This window comes from Larus michahellis, chromosome 2, assembly GCF_964199755.1.
Source record: "Larus michahellis chromosome 2, bLarMic1.1, whole genome shotgun sequence".
NCBI lineage: Eukaryota > Metazoa > Chordata > Aves > Charadriiformes > Laridae > Larus > Larus michahellis.
Genome location: NC_133897.1, coordinates 115,682,695 through 115,705,559, shown reverse-complemented (window position 1 = coordinate 115,705,559; position 22,865 = coordinate 115,682,695). Strand labels below are relative to the sequence as shown.

The 22,865-nt window shown below is 38.6% G+C and overlaps 1 protein-coding gene across 5 annotated transcripts in view; it reads right to left on the bottom strand.

The window, feature by feature from the left end:
* The window catches only part of DLGAP1 (DLG associated protein 1), a 462,862-nt gene that overhangs the window by 351,101 nt on the left and 88,896 nt on the right, over positions 1-22,865 (bottom strand). The window contains exon 2 of one of the 5 annotated variants that reach the window (XM_074576756.1): positions 4,023-4,136. The exons of the other annotated variants lie outside the window; for them this stretch is intronic. The gene's annotated coding sequence lies outside the window, so the exon portion shown is untranslated. The remainder of the gene's footprint in view (positions 1-4,022; positions 4,137-22,865) is intronic. 5 annotated transcript variants of the gene reach the window in all.

Sequence of the window (22,865 nt, the reverse complement as noted above, 5' to 3'; positions counted from 1 at the left end):
ATTTTGACACCAAGATGACTCTGTTTTGAATCCGGACATGGTAAAATGGCACCTTCCCTGTGCGAAACACCTGGGAACGCCCCCTACCAGAAAGCATGCCCAACACAGAGCTCCAAACAGAAGAAAGCTAAAAACCTGCAAGAGCTACAGAAAGGAAGTAAAAGGTTGATTTGAGATCTGCAAAAACAACCTCCTACTGAAAAATTTAGGAAGCTCAAACTATTTGAATTGTCTCTAAAAAAAAAAACCCACAATCCAGAAACAAACAAACAAACAAATCCCAAGCCTCAGTGAACCTATGCCTGGATCAATGGTAACTGCCCACATAGCGTTTTCTCAGCTCTCTTCCCACTCAAATTGCACTAGACACTGCCATGTGGCCCACAAAAAAAATATTAAAAAAAAAAATCACAATTGAAAGAGTGACCTATGTAGGTAACTGGACAATTTAAATGTTTACTTCAGAAAACGACAGAGCAAACAAGAAGGTGAGAAAAGGGTTGAATTTCATCAATTAGAAATTGATTCACGGGGTCCAGGATTTCACACAGCTATATTTGAGCTGATTCATTTTTAAAAACCCAAATCAGTATAAGCAATAAGATTTTTCAGTCTTATTTTTTTCCCATTTTAATGTAAATTAGTGATAATAGGGCCTTTTGAGGCTATCGCCTGTCGTTTCTGAGGGAAAATTACTTAAATCCATGCATTTGGTGACTGCTTTGCTAACAGTGCTTTTGCCTCCTCACCAAGCCAAAGCCAAGAACAATCTAATCCACTTTCCTGCCAATGCTGAATTGATCCTTATTGTGCTTCTACACTAGCTAGGTTTACGTGACCAAGCATCGATGTTTCGGTTCCATCTCTCAAAGACACCCCACCCAACCCCCACCCCCGCCTAACAGTATCCATTGAGAAGTGGATTATCATGATAACTTCCCTCAGAGTTTCTGGTGCTTGTGCTTTATTTTTACCTGCAAGCAGGTCTTGGCCCACAGAAGCTATCAATGGCAGCAGCATCTAAAGGTGTCTGCATCTTATTCACAGGGAGGAAAGATACAGGTAATTTCTTTTGACATTAATGGGACTTGCATATACACGTCCTTTAAGTTAATGGAAAAAAGGACCTTGGAGTTGTCACAAGGAAAACACAGTAAATCAGACACTGGAAAGAACAACAGGGGAAAAGTTTGTTTTCTTTTCTACATACATACAAATCTCTTCACTAACACATTTTTGTCTGTGGCTTTATTTACCAGCCTTAATCCTGAGACATTCTAATATTTAAATGTTTAATGAATACCTTTTGCAAGTAAAAGAAATATGCTTAAAAGCTGACCTCAAAGAATGCTTAATGGGGTCTAGATAAAATGTCAAAGCAATTTGTTGTGATCTTTACTGTTCTAAGTCCCTGGCATTAGTGCTAAGTCCCACTCAAATGAAGTATTCCAGGCTCCTCAGAAATATAGGGCTGTTTTTAATAATGGACACATAGATCTGTTGCAGCTCCTCATTTCTGTATGCAGTGTTACAGCAATAGCTAATGTACTGAGCAATGAAGGACCTCTCCCCCCAAGGAGTATAGAAACTCAATGGGCGAAGCAGGTTGAACGCAGAATAACGGAGTTGAAATAGTGACATTTTTTTTCTCCACAAAACAAAGATAAAGTGATTGTTTGGGTACTTTTAGAAAAAAAGGGAGACAAGTCAGCAACAGCAAAACGCATCGTCAACTTTTTAGCTGACACCTTATTGCCACTGTGTTAACAGACAGGTAGAAAATGAAGTTTACAACCAAAGGCATTAAGTGACCTCTACAGTGAATAAAATAAGCTACAGGTGAATAAAATGGGAATTCCACCCTCCCCCTACCTCCTCAAAGCAACTCGGGCACTCATACAATTGGAAATGCACACACAGTCTAGTGCCTTGGAACAGAGATAAAGAGTCTCTTCCCTGTCTGTGGATATTGTAAGGCGTTGAGATTCGGGATTTGGTAGCATTTCTAGTGGTCTACATTTGACAAGACCATAACAGATATTATTTGCACTTTGTAAATTAAAACTTTTTTGTCCTAAATCCTCCAGCTAAGATGGAGGAGAACCGTATTACAGACTGCATGACAGTAAATCTTAGTCATAAAGATTACACATTCTCAGCAAATGAGAGAATGATGAAGACTCTGTCTCCCCTTTTAGAGAAGTGAACTTCAGACGTAGAAATTTTAAATTCACCTGCCCAATACCACGCTGAAAGTCTAGGACAGAACCTACCCTTTGTTTTAAAGGTCACTGCCCGATATCACAGCAGCCTTTGGCAAATCACAACTCTGTGTTTCAAGTGCATTCATCAAAGAAACAACCGTGGACAAATCTTATTGTGCACTGACTCTTTTAATCAAAGTACTTGAAGTGTATCAAAATCACCACATTTTCAATTTGATGTTAGTCTAGAACAAATATACGCATTCTGCTCGTGGCTACAAACTGACAGATACCATACCTTAGCTATAAAAAAATATTGGCAGGTATTTTAACTTTGAGTTTAAAAAAAAGAAAAAAAAAAGGACACTGACAGAACAGCAATATCACAGGTTAATTTTTAGCCTATTAGAAATAAAGTCTCCACAAATTATGAGTGGGTTAACTCTTGTGAGAATAAATGGAACAGAAAAATGCATTATAACATTCTCCAGCAACATTCCCCACCTGAATATACCTAAGTAGAAAAAACTTCCTTTTCTGAAGGAAAACCACAACAGCACAACTTCTAGCATTGTGATGGAAAGAAAGGAGGCTCCGCTTCCTCCCCAGAGGCTCCTGATAGAAGATCTTACGGAAGAAAAAGATGAGACCACATTCCAAAACCAGAGGGTCTAAAGCCTTGCAAACAAATAAAGCTTGCAATTGATCATCTGGGTGAGAAACAACAACAGAGGACAGGAAAAGAAGCTGTACTTTAATTTCTTCATGAGACTTCTAAGAAGGAGAAGAAAACTTGCTCCAATTAAGAAAATTTCAACGCCTCAAGCTGGCATAACTTTGATCTTATTCTTTGCCAGAGAAAAGAAATTTCATCTCTTTAAAGCTTCAACCAAGTAGAACCAAGTTATTAAGGAGCAAGAAAACTTAAATAAGAGCCCTTTAGAGAGACCAAGGGCAAACTGACAGGTATAATATTTTAATTGATTGCCTACATCAGAGGAATTAAAATAATAATATAACTCTATTGGTACAAAAGTAGTCATATATATTCGTCTGAGAACTGCGCAGCCTAAAATATGCAAAATTTCATAGTAGCTTCACCCTTTTCATTTCTACTTTACCTTTTAGGTTTGAAGAGTCTCTTTTTTCTTTTTTTTTTTTTTAAACAATATCATTTACCACCACTTAACCCTTACAATATTAAAAAGTATTATTAAAAGTGTTTTATTAAATTGTATCATTGACTTTTGAAAGTGTACTTAATATTCATTTACAGCATTAGGCTGACAGCCACAGAAACTCAGATCCTATATTGGTCCTCAAAACAAATTACTGCCCAGCCAGAAGCAGGGGGAGGTTTTTCAAACCAACTGTGAGACACATCTCTTCCCTAAACCAGAAGCAACTTTCCTTTGCCATACCACTTAGTACTGACCTCCCCTAAAAATGCTGGCAAGGGGTAGCGCAGGCGTCTTCTGAAAGCGTTGGGGCAGGTGTTAACCTAGAACGGGATGTGATGGTCCCCAACCAAGTCAAACCAAGACAAGGCAGACTTTCCAAGAGCAGTCAAGTGCCAATAATTTCAGTCACTATTTGTGACTGAGGACTCTGCAGTAGTACTCAGAGCCCCTGAACAACTGCAAACTTTTCCATCTTCCAAAAGAGACGAAAAAATCTTTAAATAAACAACAACAAGAAAACAGATTCAAAGACTCAGAGGAGAAAAGAGGTCACTGTGGCAAGCATGAGGTAAAAATAACAGGATGTTTTCACCTTTATAAGCTAGATATGAGTAGCCAATCCATGTGGTAAACTTACTTTTGCCATCTGCCTATCCATTAAGATCCGGTCAGGAAACTCGCAGCAGTTTATAGATTTCAGTTGTCAGCTGTTTCCTCCAACCCATTCAAACAGCAAGGGCTGTAGTAAAAGCTAACAGAAAAAGATTAATTTGGTTAAGAAAAGATCTAGTGGCAGCTCTAACTAAGGGCATCTGTATCTTAAAGGATTAAACTTAAGATCAGGAACTTCACTGACGTGTGTTCATGTCTGAGCCAACAAGAGCCAGATCCTACCACAAGTGCTTGGGTTCCTGGTGCCTCAGCTCGGTCATATTTACATAAACCACCTTTAGTGCGTACAACCTGGGGTCGAAGTAAAGTTAATGAACACAAAGAAATCTCCAAGGTAAGCAAGTTCAGAGTCAGACCTTGAAGTTTTTTCATGGCAGCTGTTTTTCTCAAGGTGGGGCAGCACATTGTCCTCAGCTGGTTCTTCAGACATTGCTGCACTCTCTGCTGTTCCTAAGGATTTGTATTTATTTCTATTTACTATTCTGAATTCTGTGCTGGTATCTTACTGGAAGTGAATAACTAGTGACTTGGATTACTGTTAATTTTACAACATCACGATGCATATTATACAATAGAAAGGTTTTTATTTTTCCCTTTCAAATGCTTGTTTGCAATTTATTTGAAAAAAAAATCTCCATAAGGCAATGTGATAAGTAAAAGGAAGACATCGATCATTCACTGGGGAGGCTCAGGGTCAGATTATTGAAAATATTTGCCACAGATAACTAAAGCAAAAAATGCATGATTTCTTGCTTCGTGAAGTCATCAGTTTTGACTTTTATATTATTAAATCCTTCTTGTAGACAAACTAACACTTATGGACTTAGTCATTCCATAAGCTAATCAGCACCTAAAATCTTTTTCATCTGACTTTGAATGATACCTTAACAACTTAATATCAGCTCACACTGAAAACCTGATTAGCAGAGACAGGTGACAATAGCAATGAATTCTAGTGTGTGTGGGACCATTACTATGCTGTTAAAATACAAAAGGAAAATATTACCTCCCACAGCTTTTGCTTTTGAATTTGAGGAAAAGCCCATGCAGAGACGTTTTACATGGAATCCAGTTTGATCTCCCTTGCCTCATCTATAGTCTGCACCTGGATCAAATGAATGAAAACTTTTCACTTCCCCAGCATACAGCCTAAACCAGCATTCCATTACTCTTACAAATGAACATATTCTGAACCTTAAATATGCACAAACAGTGTTCTTCTGAACAGAAGATTCGCTAAGTCTCCAACCAATCAAAGAACGAGCTTGGTATAGCTATATAATTTAAACATAACAGTTGCCGCTAAAGGAGGCCTCAATTTGATTGTTAAACTGTCCCATTAGTCTTGACAAAGTAATGCACGTATTCTGCATTTTGAGGAAGGACTTCCACGCACACTGAAAAGAGGCATTATAGAATTGACACTGGCACTATTCTGCAGACCATAAAATACTAATGCAGGAACAAAGGGAACTGATTATAAGGAGTTACAAACTGAAGGGCATCAGCCTGTCCTTTCCTCGGATGTTGCTGACAAACAGCTCTTGATGATATTGGCATTAACAAAACTCAGTGAAGGAGACCCCATGGCCTCTACTTTCAGTATTTAATATCACTCTGCCATAATGACAGGAGAAATAGTGCCAAGATATTCCATTATCTTGGCATAAGCTTTAAATTGAGTTACTTTGCAACAGTAAATAAGAATGCCTATTCCCTATTTCATAGCTGATGAAAACAATGCACAGAGCCATTGTGCAACATGTCCAGGAACACTTAGGACTTACTAAGGAAGGATATCCTGACGTAAAGGCAGGGGCCTTCACATTTTGATTTTATCTATGTCAGCTAGATTGTGATGCTACCTATATGCTTTCTATTACACGATACTGTCAATTAAAGTATAATTATATTTTTCATCGCTATTCCCTCTACATGCATGCTGTGCCTCAAGTCATTATCACACTCATTAAAACACAGCAGTACTGTATCCCATGTCAGCATTTAAATGAAGTATGAGGATATATAACAATACAATTAACAGAAGTATTCCCAATGAATGGGGCCTTGAAAAACAAAGAGAAGCCTTGATGGGAATGATTCTGCACTTGAGGCCTATACACAGCAATCACTAGGGCTTTTAATCTTTCTTTTTTAAAGAGAATTGACAAGCCTGACGGAAGCAGAAAGAGAGAGAAACTACAATTTTGAAGCTTCATTTTTATTCAAGACGTAGCACAAGGACATCCAGAGGCAGCCCAGGAAACACGAGATAAGAGTCAGAAATGAAGCCTGATTTAGTAGCTGAATCCATTTATTCTTTCTGAGGTTCTGCGCAGCACCTGACACGAGGGCCTCTCTCCTGCCTTGTGTCTTTCAGAACTTTACAAATAAAAATAGCATGTCGGTCTCAACCAGAGCCCCGAAAGACAAAACAAACAGTAAGTTTGTATCTTATATTAAAAACTTGTGTACTTTCTGCTCATGCAGCAAATACCTCTGCGTATTTATTTACCTTGGACAAGACGAAAGGTCACTCATTATGTGCATAATAAGCTAATCTCAATTGTAATTACGCTGCAGAAAAAAAAAAACCCTTCATTTGAAGGTTAACTAGATTCAAAATAACCCAGTTCTCATCAGGGTGTTGCATTTATTTCAATTAAGTCAATCAACTTAACAAGGATTTAATTAAAAACAAGTTAGCAAGTCAGAAGAAGTATTTGAAATGTAATTAATAAATATTTTAAATAAGCAAGAGGTAGCCAAATCAAATATATGATTATAAATGCACGAGCCTATTATTTCTTTGCAGGCATTTGCTGGTCAAGAAGAAAAAGCACTCCACCCCGGGAATCCTGGCATGCAGCTCATCCTTGCAAAGACAAATGAACACCGTGCCCAGGAGGTGTAATACTGAGCTTTCAAAGAATTAGGTGAAGAGATGAGTACCTATTTCTATTTGTTTTACCAGAGGGAGAACCCACGGTTTACCCACACTTTCTTTGCTCTGCTTCACCCGTTGCTGTTGGTACAAAGTAGCTGTTCAAGGCAGTTAAACGAAACATAAAGTGCCTTTTCACTGAACCGACATGTTTTGTTAGTTGTGCAGTTTCTTTCCTCTGTGAGCTAGCAGAGCGGGGAGCAAAACACTAACGAACAAAACCAGACAACTGTCAATATGAAGAGGCTAATGTTCATGATGGCCATGCAATCTCCCAAAAAGCATCAGTAACTTACATCAGATTTGTTCATGTCCTGTGCCTTTATATTGTCTTTTGGAAAATTATGCATCCCTGGCTTTGGAGTCTAACATCTGTGCTTAGACCTCTGCTTCCCACAGCATCCTTCAGCGTTTCCCAGGGATCTCTCTCCTATGTAATACCATTATATTGTCTCCCTTGTATCTGACACTGCTGAAGACAAAAACCAAAACAACCCAACAAAAAACCATCCCCCCACACCCCTTAAAAAAACCCAAAACAAAACACAAAAACCCACCCAAAACCCACAAGCAAGATTCCTGGTCTCCTTAAGCCATCACTAAAAATACTTCATGTTGTCACCAGCAAAGAGCAATTTAATTATAATACAACAGATGCAAGCATATTTCAATAAACATATTTTTAAGTTAGTGGCATATATATACCCAAATGAAAGTTTTTGTCTATCTCCATTGTTTACAACTGACTGAGCACGTTTTCTTTCATGTATCTGACACATTGAGAACAGAAGCACAAAGATTACGACAAGAATGATCAAAAGTGTCAGCTCCTCTTGGGCAACCAAATTTGAGAAGCCTATGCCTGATCTTTCAGGTTACTTCACGTTATATGGCACTTTTCACCTTCAGACCACAGTTCAAGCGCTCCAAACTTGAGTAAATCAACCCATAGTTCCTGATAGGAAGCCCTTAGAAAATAAGCAACACAGTGAGGAGTTATGCTTGAGAATTTTTTTATCTACGCAATTCTCCCAGCATCGTGGAGGAATTCCGGAGCAGAGGCAAAGCTGAAACCCAATTAGCCAGGTTGCAAACACTGTCCTCTTAAGAGTCCTCTACTTTACTCGCTATGAGTTGCACCTTGTATATAGAGCCCTAAAGCAAATCCACCGCATACACCGAGCTAGTGAGGGTTTTGTGGAAACTAGGGAGGAGAGCCTCTTCAAGCATATATAAGGGACAGACTGTAAATTCCCTGACGAGGGGCAGAAGGCCCTCCAAGCCTTCAATGGAATGCCTCAGACACTCGCAAGGAAATAAATAATGCAGGCCTGGCCTTCAAAGAACTGATAAGGCTAACCCTTCTGGCCCCTGAAAGTGTGGAAGAACTGTCTTGTGAAGACAGGACAATTCTGCCACTCGTGTGGTGAGCTTGCTAGTTCTCAGTTCTCAAGGCCATTGTGTCCGATGAGTGACCTTTGCTTCATTATCCGTGAAATGCATACGAAAGCGCACACCCTGCATATGCTAATGAAGATTATAGAGATCATGCTAAACATGTATGACTATGGCACTCGTCTCTCCACCCAAATCATGCCACACATCACCCGGGAGAAGGGAGAAACCTGAGACGAGGCTGTCCTCAGCAAGGGGGGTGGACCATGCTAATTCAGCAAACATAAAAGAGGAAAATAAGTGCCCCTAGGGGGGAAACAAAGAAGAAACAAAAGAAGATTGTGCCTGGGAAGATTCTCCCAAGAAAGAAGAAGATTATGCCTGGGAAGATTCCCTGAAAAAGACGCTGGAACCAGGACCAGTGATATCTTTATCTCTGTCTTTTTCTCTGTCTTTTCCTTTCTCTATCCCTCAGCTTCACTTTTCTCTTAGAATTGTTAAGTAACAGTTAGAGTTGTTAAGTAACGACCTTAAGTACAACCTTAAGTACCGCTTGCCATAAATTGTCCTATACCTTTTGTTAAGTAACACAATGCATACCTCACCATTTGCCATAATTTGTTATATACCTAACCAATTATCGTGGACTTGTTAAGACCTATACTAACCATTTTGGGAAGCTAATAAATGTTTGTATATGGAACTTGAGATATATCTCACCTTACTCTCCGCCATTGAGAATTTACGAATCTGAAGTCACTTACCCCACCTCTTTCCTGAGAGTGGGACGTGACAGCATATAATTAACCAGATGCATCATAACGTGTATGCACAAAGGTGCTAAAAGATGTCCCTGATCATTGCAGGGGAGGTTGGAGTAGATGACCTTTAAAGGTCCCTTCCAACCCAAACTATTCTATGATTCTATATGGTAAAACTATATGCGCGGCATTCCTGACTTGCAAGCACCTAACTTCCAGGTTTCACAGCTACTTGCCAGAAAGGAAGCGTTATTGACTTGAATAATGAGTCCAAGTCTAGAGAAGGTCATTGAATAGGCACTCTGCAGTCCTATTCTTAACGGCTTTTAGTTTAGTTTTGTTTTTTTTTTTTAAACTCTCTATCACCTCCCCAGCTCGTGCATCCATGCCCCTACCTGTAACTCTGACCAGTTCCTTCCATTTTTTTCCCCAACTTCTCTCAAGGTTTAGTGAAACAACTTAATCCATTTCTTCAGAAAATACTGGATGGGTAGTGTTCTTTGAGAGCTCTAAAATCTTCAAATGACTCACTTCAAGTAAGTGATCTGAAGCAGAGAGGGAGCAAGAAGAAGATTCTTTTATGATACTGATATTGCGCCACCCAAGTGACAATCTGCAGAGAGCAAGACCTCTCTATAATAGCACCAAACTGTTTCTTACCCCTTTTCACCTAGATTACTTTGGAACCAAGCTGTCATAAATTGGCAACTGCAATTTATGCTTTAAGCCCTTCTGTTTCAGCTTTACTGAAGATACTCCATTAGAAGTATTTTGAAAAGGACTATGCTAAATTCTAACAAATGACATGTATGGATCAAAAAAACACAAGTTATATATAGTGATCCTCTGGACTGAAAAATAGAAGAAGTTTTGTGAGTGTCGGTATCAGTTTGCACTAAAACTGATGTGAAGTCCTTGAGTGAACCTTTCAAGGACTTCAGAAAAATACTTCCAGAAAAGTGCATCTTAATATCAATTACCTCATTATAATGGTGATTCCTGTAAGAAAATGTTTTTCTGTCGGTCAGATATATTTTGTCTGGTATATCCATATGTCCACATGCCCAGGAAACCTGGGAGTTTATCGCAGACAAGGAGGAAAAATCCTTGTCAAAAATACTGGCAAATAAAGCACTGACTTCTCCTGGCTACCTAGGCTCCTCTATTTCCCCTTCTGCCCCATCCCAGAAGAACAAAACAAAATGAATGAAGGATCCAACACTATTGTGCTACACAGAGGGAATTCTGCTATTCCTGGGAAGAAAAACAGAGCACCAAATGCCTTCTGTTCCCTCTCCAAACTTAATCATCTGGATAGAGCTGGTATTTTTGTTTGATTTCTTCCATGCCTTGCAGCAGAAAGGAACATATTGCCCTGAATAAGACAGACACAAAGCAATCAAAGATGTTTGGATGCGGTACGGAATGTGATTATTTTTCCTTTTACCTCTTTGACTCAATTTATTGCTGCCCGCCGTATTTTGCTTTATGAAGCAGCACTGGAGAAAAACCAGCCTCATTCTTTAGCTGAGAGAGTATGTGCTGGTTTGTGAGCCAGACTCCCTCTCCTCTCAGATAATGCTCAATACAAAGTAGTTCTAATACAAACCATTTGCACGGTGAACGATGCAGTATTTTTAATTGAGTTACCTAGGGCAGACACCAAATTTCTACAGGAATATTATCTGAGATTTAAGCTGGATTTTTTGTGTCTTCTCTCAGACTCCATGCAGATGTCATCCCTCCTCCTATTTTGAAGAAACTTGGCAAAGAAATGGTGAATAACGAGTAGCAGGAAGAGAATGAATACTTTGGCGAATTGAACCCATTTTGTTTTAGCATTCGCCTAACTCCCAACTGTCAAACATAGTTAAAACAGATGATATGAAACAAAGCTTTGCCTCTTATTCAGAGGTAAAGATATCCCTAGTACCACATTATTGAAAGTCCTCAATATCCACATTCCCAATATCCATGGAAGCTCTCTGAAATGCAGCATATTTTTAGCTGACCCACTATTCTGCTCGTTCTGCTGAAGAAAAATTGTGGGATTTGTTTTAAGTGAGACTTTTAGTAGAGTGTGGGAATATTTTCTTCTTAGAAACCCCTTGAAAAATAGGGAATCCCAACAAAAGTAAAGAAGAGGCGTCTTTCTGCAAAAGGATGACAAACAAAATCATGGAAGGGATATTAAGACATCTGACTCTTTTTCTCTGATGAAAGATACATATATAGACCATCTCTGAAAGTGTTTTTTTAATCTGATGTTTAAAATCCTCAGCAAGGAAGATTGCAAAGACAGCCTGCCCCCTTTCTAGCAATACCTCATACAATGACAGATGTTGACTGCACTCGCCAATTAAATACTTTCCAAAAATTAAATTTAAAATAAAACATTTCCCCATAGATATATTTCTAGACCTCAAACAAATGTTGCTGTGATGCAAAAGACTTTCTTCAACTGCTGCTAAGAGTACAATGTCTACAGCTAGACGCAGCCGCGCATCCGAGACCTGAGTGACATTTATTTAGTTGCATAGACCAATTACCTCCCCACATTTCACAGAAGAGTAACATTGGCCTTTTTAACTGCAGCATATTGACAGATTTCCATTGAGCTTGAGGTCCAAACAAACAGACCCTGTTATACTGGCTGCATGTCGTTCCCCATCATGCATTTGTGAACCTCATGTTTCCCGAGAGCAGCACTTCACACTTGCATTAAGTTTGGATCAAATTTAATCTTGTTGCCATTATGATACACGTATCAACTCCTTCGCCAAGAACCACACGGTATCTCCCAACTGCCCCATCGACATGCTGTGGTGCCTGGGAGAGGGGCTGCCCTCCGTGTTTCCTGCAGATGGCTGTGCTTGATGGGCTGCAGAAATATTCCTTTTAAACTAACATGTCAAATAAACAACGTTAACTAAGCAAGAGCAGTACTGGTCCCATATCTATCTTAGCTACTGAAGCAGACTAAACATGACGGAAAATGCTACAGCACTTCAAGGGCAATAGTAAGAGCTGTACACTGACTGAGAAACTTCTGTCTTCTAAGCAAAATTTACTTCCAGGGTTTCCCCAGTAGCAGGAATACTCACAAAGGGCAGTATAGGCACTGCATGCTTGGACCCCAAGCATCAATAGATGCAAAGGTTAACAGAAAAATTTACAAATACTTTCAGTTTCAGGTGAAAATGTGAATGGAAAAAAATCAGTTATGCCATTTAAAATATAACTGCTACTCAACAGGAAAGAAAAATATATTCAACAACCATTCCCTCACTATTTCTCATTTTCACTTAGACTCAAAATGAGAAGGATGCCACTGACAAGTACACCATAACCATCCATTATATCTGACACTGAGATCATTTACGGTATATTAAAAAGAACTGTTCTGGCACTTGTATACAGTGGTGTCAACCTTAATTGCTAAGATGCACTGAACAGCTCTTCTAAACATAGCAACAATTTACATTTTAAAAACAAATCAAAGACACAAACAGGTGGAAGCACTCCATTGTGCCACATGAGACCCTTGTTCCTACAGCTGCGAGTCAGGACGAGTGCACATCCACTAAAATATCAGCTTGGGAGTAAAAGAAAACAAGTACAGTGGCTAAATCCTCAGAGTCCAGAAAAAAAAAAAAGAAACAACAACCAAACAGTACTGTAGGGTTTATTCCAAAATAGTGAAACAACATGCTTGGAAACAAAAGGATTTTACAGGCTAAAAAGTGGCATGTACAAATAAGCTACGGTTACTACATGACATCCTCATAGACAAACTAGGGAGACACGGTCTAGGGCAAACCACAGTCAAATAGGCTTACAGCTATTGATAACAACATCTAATCACTGACAAACACAAGGATTACTTGGGTGAAGTTCACAAGAGCCAATGTTCAGTACGGTATTATTTATTATTTTTATCAGTGAATTAGATGATGGAACAGGGAGCATATTTTATTAAATTCAGAGATCACATTAAGCTGGGAGGGATTACAAGCATTTTGGAGGCCATGACTATAATTCAAAAGGCCCTCAAGAAAACAGAGAAACACTCCGAAAGCTACAGCTCTCTTATGCATGAGTACACCACACTGCAGTAATACAGGAATGCTCATTTGCCTACACTGAGGACAGCAAAAGTTTGACTGTCAGAGATTCCACAAAAAAGGACCTGATGGCTACAATTTATCACAAAATGAATGTACGTCAAGTGTGGTCATACTCTTAAATAATAAAAATCCAATCAGTCATCCCACTGGGATGTATGATCTGTCTTCTACATATGAGACACGAAGTAACTTTCCATTCTCCTACTGAGATCTTGAGACATACTAGCAATCTCTCCCTGGAAACTTCAGTGGGAAGTCCCACAAGGCAGGGGCCGTGCTGACCTTGGTCAGAAAGTAAAGGAAGCTGCCTGGAATCAACCAAAAGCTCCAGTTGATCAAACTCAATTCATCCATGGATTAGGTAATTTTTGCAACTCTTGGCAAGATTCCTGTTAAACACAGACAAATGGTAAAATTGGGGAAAATGCGTCTGGAAAGCATAAACAGCTAACCTGTCCACTCTTTTAGACTGGATAGGTCACCCTACAGGAATGCTGTGGCTTACACCCTTGATGTAAAAAAACCCAAACATTGGACTAAAAGAATAAAGAGAAGGGGTTGACCCTTTCTTCTTAAAGAAAAAAAAAAAAAGAGAAAAAAAAGGGAAAAAGGAAGGCTCCAGGTGGATTGATCGATATCACTGTATCCTTTCTAGAAGACTTGAAACCCTATAGGGGTTGCAAAGAAATGTGGCTGGGGAGGAGAGAACAGCAAGAGTGGAAATGAACAGATGGGAGATAAACGGCATACGGCAGACTGGCTGACGGAGCAAAGCAGCCGACAGAGCGAGCAAGAACAACTGGCAGAGAAGGCAGCTAGTGGGAGCAGTCGGCAATGGTCCCGGCTGGCAGGGAATGAATGGAGGTGAGTGGTGTGAACATCAAGGTCAAAAGCATTGCTCCAGAGAGGCGTCCCGATGCAACCAATACATGGCAGTCCACTGGCCTAAACAAAAGAGCCTCAATACCTGTTTCAGCAGCAAGATAAAACCCGCTCCTAGATGGACTCTTCTTACAGTTCCAACTGCTTTATCCCACAGACTCTGGTGGCTGTAATTCAACATCAGGGTAATCAGCTCACACACCTCTTTGATCATGCCGCTGAGATCAAGCATTTGGTGCCCATGGTACACATGGAGCATAGGGTTGGTCTGTGCATGAGCGCTGCACCTCAAATGTCCAGAATGATCCATCTGGGAAAGGAACGACTATGCAGAGCAAAAGCAAGTGGTCTCTCTCACGCTGGGTCTTTGAAGGTAGGCACATGCAATGGAGGGGAGTTTTACAGGTGTGCCAGGATAAATCTAGCATGGTCTGGAAGGGGATCTTGATAAAAAGTCTGAAAAACTGGTAGATGCCTATGAGATAGGAACACTTTCTCAGCAATCTTGTCAACATTTCACAGTCAAACAAACGATGCGCTAAACTGATATGACTAAAACGTGACTCAAGACCGAGTGGATGAACGTTTATGATGTTCTGGTGCAGACTCAGACTGGAGGTCACTTGGGAAGTTTTGTAGTTTGGAGTTTTGCAATGCAGTCCTATTCCCCGTTAACATATTACAGTCTCTTTGTGACTGACCACATTGAGCACACAAAAATGGACATTAACTGAACAGCTGAATGAACGCTTTCATACTGTCATCACAACACAGTTTATTGGCACTTCATATTGGCATGTTAAGTGTCATGACTAATATCTGCCTCAAAATATTTGTTTTCTCTGATTCTTCTCCAAAGGGAGAATCCTGCATGAAGAGTATCATTTGCTTTGGCAAGTAATAGTATCGGGAATTTCTGGTTTTAATTTAAAGAGCAAGCAAAGTTAGATGTTCTTATTGCTCTTCTGAAGGCAGGTCCTCCTTCTTCTGCTTGGAGGAAAAGGCAGTGAGGCTTACGTTGCTCACTTGAAAAAAAACCCCAAACCTTCATGAAGAAAAAAACCCCAAACCTTCATGAAGAAAAAAACCAGCTTTTTCTGCTGCCTGGATAAGGCTTTGTTTGTTTGGAGGGGAATGGGGACAAAAGGAGGATAAAGAAGGCAGCACAGGTTTACTCCGTAGAAAAACCTCACAATTTACAAAGAGGTTCAGAAATATTTGATTAGCAGAGAGTAAAATTAAGGAAGAAGTTATACTTCCAGATGTCACGGCTAAAGCCACCCGGCTGGCATCTCTAAATCTTCTAATTATTAGCCAGCAAAATGGGGTACCGAACGTTGCTTTCTCTTATTTTCATAAAGGCTTAGAAGTAATTGTCCTTGATGTATTCTTGAAAGCTGTTAGCAGAGTTTTCTATGCCATCTGTACATCAACAGCAGGTTTTTTGTTTGTTTTAAGAGAATGAAGCAGCACAGGACTGTCCAGGACTTTAACTCTTATTTTTATGGAATCAAGAAAAAGGGGATGGTAGGTGCATGACCCCGAAAAGGAGGACTTTATTTTTAAATGGATGAATATCTTTTACATCACATTTAGACCTGCAGGATAGACTTAAATTGTGTTCTGGGTGAAACATCACACACAAGGCTACATCAAGAGCAAGGAAGAAGTTCTGCCACCCATTTTCCCCACACAAAACGCACTGATGATGTACGTGTAGATTTTAGCTGATGATCCCTCTTGCAACCCCCAGTTCTGACTCTTATTTATACTTACAGTGACACCTACCTTACACAGCCTGTTTGAATTATTTAGGGTAAACAATGAATATGATCTATATGCGTGAAATAAAAATATAGCCCAGGATACATTTATCTATAGAATCACAAAGAATTTAGTTAACGATGTAAACAACTTTTGGTAAATTTTCACAAAAAGATCTGCATGCCTTTTTTTTTTTTTTTTAAATTAAATGTATAATTGTTGACAAATGGTATCTGAATACCTGGTAAAACTACCCCTACATAATTACCAATGTTTTTTATCGAGGAAAAAAAAACCTTGAAACCCAAGCCTCCCAACTTGCTGCTTTTTCAAAAATAGTCCATGATTCGGGTTTACTTTTTATAGGTTGTGACTTGTCAGTTATTTCTTGCTCACAGAAAAAAAATAAAAAATCTTAAAAAAAAAAATAGAGTCTGTCCTTCCTTCCAGAAACCGAGCTCGCATGTGAGTGGGCAGCTCTCACCACTGATGCCAGCAGGTTTCTCAGAACAGAACCTGTAGAGGCTTCTTGAAATAACTGAAGGAGAAAATCAAATAATTGTTAGTCACATGGATGCCCCAAAGAAAAAGGAGGCCTGGCCTGTGTCTGTAGCTATATGCAGATATATCTTCTGACTTAAGGACAGGAAATAACCCTGTCTTCAGATGCATATATGGCATGTAACTAAGTTATAAACAATTGAAAAAAAACAGTATTTCCCCTACAAAAATCAATGGGAAAATGCGCTAAAAGTCTTTAATTATTTTTTTTTTTTTTTTAAGTATCAGGCCTAAACATTTGCTCAGGAATTAGAAGAGTCATAAAGAGACAAAAGCTTTTTGAAATGAGATGAAGTACAAAATTCACATACTTGGATCCATTCCTGAAGTCAACAATTTCTAATAGGTTTTCTTAGTAAAGCAGAGTTGCATGCTTTAGCGTGCATGCTTGAGTTCTATGGCTGTTTACATTCCCCTTTGCTTCTTGTTATCCGTATTATTATTATACAAGTATGGAAGCACATAATCATTCAATAGGAAAATAATGAAATCAGCTTTGCTAAACGTTTGCTAACTACACGGGAACTACAAAGTGATGCTTGAATTTTTTCCAAGTCTTATTTTTGGAAGAAAATATGGATTCAACAGACTTAAGATGTTCTATGAAAACTAATGGATTTTGTTGAATGTGAATGCACAATCAACTATTTCTAGGTAAGGTCAAAGTATTTCCTTTCAAAAACATCAAAGCAAACAACAAAGACTTTGTTGTTTCAACTTAGTATTGCTGCAAGGTTGAGTCAAGAACATTTCAGCTAAATGCTGCCTCTTTATCCAGCTTCTCTGGGGATACCAATACCCAGAATCATTAATACCAGCTCAACAGAAGAATAGAGAAGACCTAATTTCCACTAACCCTCAAAACCAAAATACGTATCAGCAATTTATTAATTGTGATTCCAATGACAAATACGTAGCATAAATTATCAAATTGGTCTCAGTTTTACTGATATTTTGTTCATTAAGATGAAGCAGGCTAGCCTTCACCAAAAAATGAGTTAGCAACTGAACCGAATGCAAAAAGGCATACTATCGTGTCTTCTTCTTCCATGATGTCACACTCCGGCAGAAGTGACATTAAAACAATTCAACTTTTTGGAGCATTTAATATTTCAGTTACCAAGGACAACAGAAAATGTCATTCTAAGTTCAGACAATGTCACAGTAAGTTTACCTTTGATTCCTGTCTCTTATCATATAGCCAATAAGCTTTAAAAGATGATTTTTAAGTGAATGCATTCCCACTAAGAGGAACAGGATAGAAAGGAAGGATGAACAGAAAGCTTGGGTGATCATCCCATGGTGGAGACTGGTTATTGAACGCTAATGAAAATACCTGAACTATCCATCACAAATGCTCTTTCCACTGCTGGCCATAATGCTAATTTGCAGGAGTAATCCCAGACACTTCAACTCTAGAATTGAACTCTAAGAATAAATTGAACTGGTAATGTTTCACATCTGAAGCTTTTAATTACAAGTACTTGTTCAGTCTTGTTAATTATATTCCGCCCTCTCTCTCAAAAGACAGGAAAAGCAGAGAAAAAAAAAGAAAAGAAAAAAGGTGGCAGGGACCAAAAGCAGAAGCAGAACCACAGTGTTCCAAGTTCTTAAGCTGACACATTTTCTCACAATTCATTTTTAATCAATAAAATCTACACATTCTTTCTGAGCTTCCAGCCATATGTAGAGCAAAGCTAACTATTTGGGTCAGCAAAAGAAACCTAGGATACAAGTTTTCAAACCCACCACATAGTCATATGTTTAGCTGTATGTGTTAATAGCCAGGGAGATGATGGAAAATTATTTTCCAATAAAACATTCTAGGTAATGCCAAGAGTAACTGCATTAATTTAAAACTACTATTCCAGTCCCTGCTGATTATACCTGCTGGAGTACGGAGGAACACATGGACCTCAGGGTCCTGCTTCTCCTTCAAAGTACCCTCCCCCTCCAAGCCTCTGAAAAACATCTATAAGAGGATGCACAGAAACATGAAAGTCAACACTACAGTTGAGAGTTGCCCCTCAAAACTTCAAAAGCAAAACCCTCTAACTTGCCACACCACAGAAAGGACAAACCACCAACCCATCACTGGTAACTTCCTGTAAGACCATGGTCAAAATACAGCGGCATTCAAGGCTTTTCCCCCAGAGAAGCACATTCACTTACATATTTATCATCACCTCACAGCCACCAATCCACTAGAAAAAACTCAGTTAAGAATGCATTAATAATAAATCAAGAACTAAATCTGCAGCAGCTGTGACAGTTACAACTTTACTCATAATGAAGCAGGTGCCAGCAAGAAGGTGCTGCTCAAAGTCCAGGCCAATCAAACGTCATCATCTTATTTACAGGAACTCCTACTGACAATTCAGCTGCAATCATCATGCTGAAGTAAACTCACCTACAAAAGAACCCTAGTTTGATCATTTTAAACTTACAAATGCTGCATTTATGGCAATGGATAGAAAAATACTTATCAGATCTTCGGATTGTACTATTCATGCTCTTAATGAACATAAGTATTACTCCAATGGCAATTACTTTTCAGCTATGTATTTTCACTATGTCGGTTAGAATAAATGTAGAATGTATCCACATTCTTTAAATACAATTGTATATACAGAATATTCAATTTTCTAAATTGTTCCTCTCCTATTTGTAAATTCAGCATTGGATGATATTAAATTGTCCTTATTATTGAATACTCGATATAACTTCTCATACACAGATATTCAATGTGGAGCAACAGGTTAACTGGAAACATTTACTAGCACCCAGTGTCACTTAAGAGATGTCACATATCTGACTCCTTGCATTCAGAAATGCCATAAGATTATTCATTAATTTGCCTTCAGAAGCTGTACGTATACTCTCACTGCTTAATTTTTCAAAAATACTCCAGATGAACAATCTTCAAAATTTACAGCACTGTAGCAAACTATACTAATTTCAGAAATTATGAAATTGTTCAAAAATTCTGAACTGAAACTCAGAAATGTCAGTGAGTTCTGACAAAAGTCAGATTCTGAATCACCCTTGCGCAGTACCAGGTACTCCACCAAAGAGTCCAACGAGTGGCATGTCTGGCTTGGGATCACATTATCATGGGACCCTACCCAAGCTTCCTGATGCACTCCAGTGTAAAGCTGCCCTTTTTACACTATGGAAATAGATGACATTCTGATACTAACAACTTTTTCAGAGCAGCACTTTGAAGCTGTTGTCTAGGTGGCATTGCCAAGCTGATACAAAACTCCACAAGCCTTTTTGTCTTCAAGAAGGGCTAACAGCAGCAATACAGTAATAAAATAAAAAAAAAAAGCCAACACCCCAAAAAAACCTGAAAGCCCCCCAAAAAACTTTAAACCAAAAAAACCTGACTGTGTACCTCTCACTAATTCATTATCACACTTGATCCCTCTGCTCTTTCATAAGAGTAGCTTCTCTCCATTTCAGAAGAGTGGAAGAGACAGAGAGGTCATGGCATTTAGACGTTTTTATGGAATAATAGTCCTTTAAACGTTTTTCAAGTTACATGTGCCAAAAAAGAAACTATTTTCTATTTACTGAATAGACCATAAAGGCACCTTCAGAAAAGCCAAAAATTGCACTAGAGCTGAGAGCATGTGTGCCAACTTTCAGCCAGAAGCAAATTATTCATTCAAATGATTGAAGTCCTACAAATACGATTTTTACAAGAGAACTTGCGACAAACTATTATAGCTGGGAAGAAAACAATTGTGTATGATTTTGAATTATTTTTGTCCTTTTTGCTCTGGAATTTAATGAGGAACTTTTTATCAACACGACATGGAATCCCTCTTTGCTGTTGTTGATTCTTTCTTTTTAATTACAGATTTTTCAAAAGAAAGCTAGATTCCATTCACAGCTGTGACAAAGCAACATTTAAATTCCTTCCCTTGTTCTCTGAGTGTAAAGTGACTGGAGGGAATAATGAAGTGATGCCTATCCATAAAGAACTGATGTCAGTGCACCAGGATTAGTAATCCGAAAAGAAGTTATTTTTACTAGATAATCTGGTTTGTCTATACTACGAAATAGATAAGGACCCCAGGCCTGTGTTATATGTTCACTGTATTCACATTATTTTATATATATTCAGAAGCTCTACCAATGTTCTTCCTCTGTACCCAAAGCACGGCCACAAGAGTTGGCAAGAGACAAGGCCCTCTAAGTGTATTTCCTGCAGCATCTGGACCCCACCGTTAAATACAGGCAGGTGATTAAGATGCTTCAAGCACTGAACTATGGAAACACTTAATAAATGATGCTGGATTAGCAAATTGTTAAAAAAACTTCTATTCAGACACATCTCTGCCACAGCAGTGACAAAATGGGGAAAGAGAGAAAATTACATTGCCATTTAATGACATTTTTAGGACAATCTAATATGACAATGCTTTGGCTGAGGCTGCATTGACCCTGGCAGTATAGCCATTACAGACTTTGATATGCTATTCACAACTCACCCATTACCATTTACATTGACATCAATTCTCAGCTTGGAAATTATTCCTTTTAATTAAAATGAGGTTAGTATCATTTTAGTCAGAGACATAAAACTTTGTAACATTTCAGACAGATAATTTTCTTTGCTAACTCAGATTTCGTTCAGAGCACTGTATGGGTTTGTTTGTTTGTTTTTTTTTTTCCCCACAAGGGACAGAGACAGTTTATAAATAATGAAGGCTACGTGGTAGCAAGTCACAAAAAAACCAAAAAATCACATACAAAAAGAAAATAGGTCAGAGCTGAATGCCAGGAAAAAAGAAAGTACTTGCATAATGCTCTGGCAACATGGAGACTTAATTCAACTTTGCCACGGAGCATCTATTAAATCAAAGAACAGCAGGCTCCTATTCATCATCCTAAAGGAGGTATAGGGTTATACCTGCAATAGAAACACTTCAACAGATCAGATTTCCAGGATCCTTACATGGGGCTTTCCTCGCACATGACCAAAGTCAGCACAACTATGGACTCAATTTCTCTACTGCCAGAAAGAAACGCGCGTGTATATTAATGCAAATGAGACTCCAGCCCCCAAATAAAAACCTGTCTGCTTTAGTGATGAGCCTACCCTGAACAAATTACACTTAGCAACACATGAACATGTTTAACTCTGTTATAAAACCATTTACCGCTGGGGGTGTGGGAGTGTCTGTGTTAGATTTTGCTTTTAATAGTGCTATCCTGAGAACACTGGATAATTACTTTTTTCAGCTGACTCAGAACAGGTATAGCAGCACGGGGACCAGCTGTGCACACTTTCCCACTCCAGCATTTCCAAAGTAAAGACAAACTAACACAGTGCTTTGATTAAACTAGGCTACAGATCTTCATCAGAATATCTCCCATCTCATACTCCAAAATCCGTAATTGCCCAATTGTGGCAAAAGATATCCAGAAACTTATTTAAAAAGTAGAAATAACATAAAGGAATGATACGGAAAACAGTTGCATCCAGAATTATTATTGAAATAAATTATCCATAAAAAATAATGGAAATGAACACATGTACGTAAAGGAAACAATATATACATATAAATTTACATAGGTAAAAATTAAATTTAAATAAAGACAGAGAGCAATAGGAAAACTATCCTCAGGTGATCTTGGTGTGACATGCACTGAGTATGGATGGCTTTATCACATTAGAATGGGTCCTATGTTCATTTAGTCCTGTCTCTAGTACCTTGTAAAACAGTCTCTGCACAATCACCTAGTGAAAATACTCTTCCTGAAAGACGTATTACCTGCCCCATGAAGGCACCTCTATCAAAAATCCCATACTCAATGTAATTTAGGCAAAGGCACACAAGCGAAAATGAAAAAGAAGGCACAGAGAAATTATGCAACAAGTCCAAAGCTACACAGCAGAGACTGGGGCAGAATTCAAATGAGATTACAAGATCTGAACTCCCACATACACTATATTATGTTTTCTTTCAGACCACACTGGGAAAGCTCACCTCCACCCACTCCTAAGGATATCAAAAAAATGTATCTGCTCAAAAGATTTGTGGAGCCAGTCTCTTCACTTCACACAGCCAAAGAATCCACTCCACTTTAATAGAGAATTCACAAATAAATAAATGTGGTTGGATATTCTGTATTTAAAAAAAAAAAAAAAAAAAAAGGGCATTTTTCTCTAAGCATAATTCAAGATTTTGCCCTTGAAGAGGTGAACACAGAGTTTGAAAATACAATAGAAAAACTAGTCTTTTGAATGAAGTTCAACTTTTGAAAAAGATTTTAAAAGATTATTTTTATACAGTTGATTTTAACAATACAAAAACCTCTACATGATACGCAGGTAGCTTTGATGCTAGCATATTTATAAT